The sequence below is a fragment of the Etheostoma cragini genome, chromosome 23, assembly GCF_013103735.1.
Source record: "Etheostoma cragini isolate CJK2018 chromosome 23, CSU_Ecrag_1.0, whole genome shotgun sequence".
Lineage (NCBI taxonomy): Eukaryota > Metazoa > Chordata > Actinopteri > Perciformes > Percidae > Etheostoma > Etheostoma cragini.
In genome coordinates this window covers 588,500-588,766 of record NC_048429.1, presented here as the reverse complement: position 1 = coordinate 588,766, position 267 = coordinate 588,500, and positions in this window count along the sequence as shown.

Genomic DNA, 267 nt, shown 5'->3' with positions numbered 1-267 from the left:
AGATGGAGTATTTACTGCAGTAAGATGGAGTATTTCTGCAGTAAGATGGAGTATTTCTGCAGTAAGATGGAGTATTTCCATGGTTACATGTTGGAGCTTTCACACCCTGAAAACAATATTTAGCAAACTAATCTATTGTTTCCATCTCCTCTGACCTCTCGTCTTTTGAAGTAAAAGAACACAACATGACCTCTTTGTGTGTGTGTGTGTGTGTGTGTGTGTGTGTGTGTGTGTGTGTGTGTGTGTGTGTGTGTGTGTGTGTGTGTG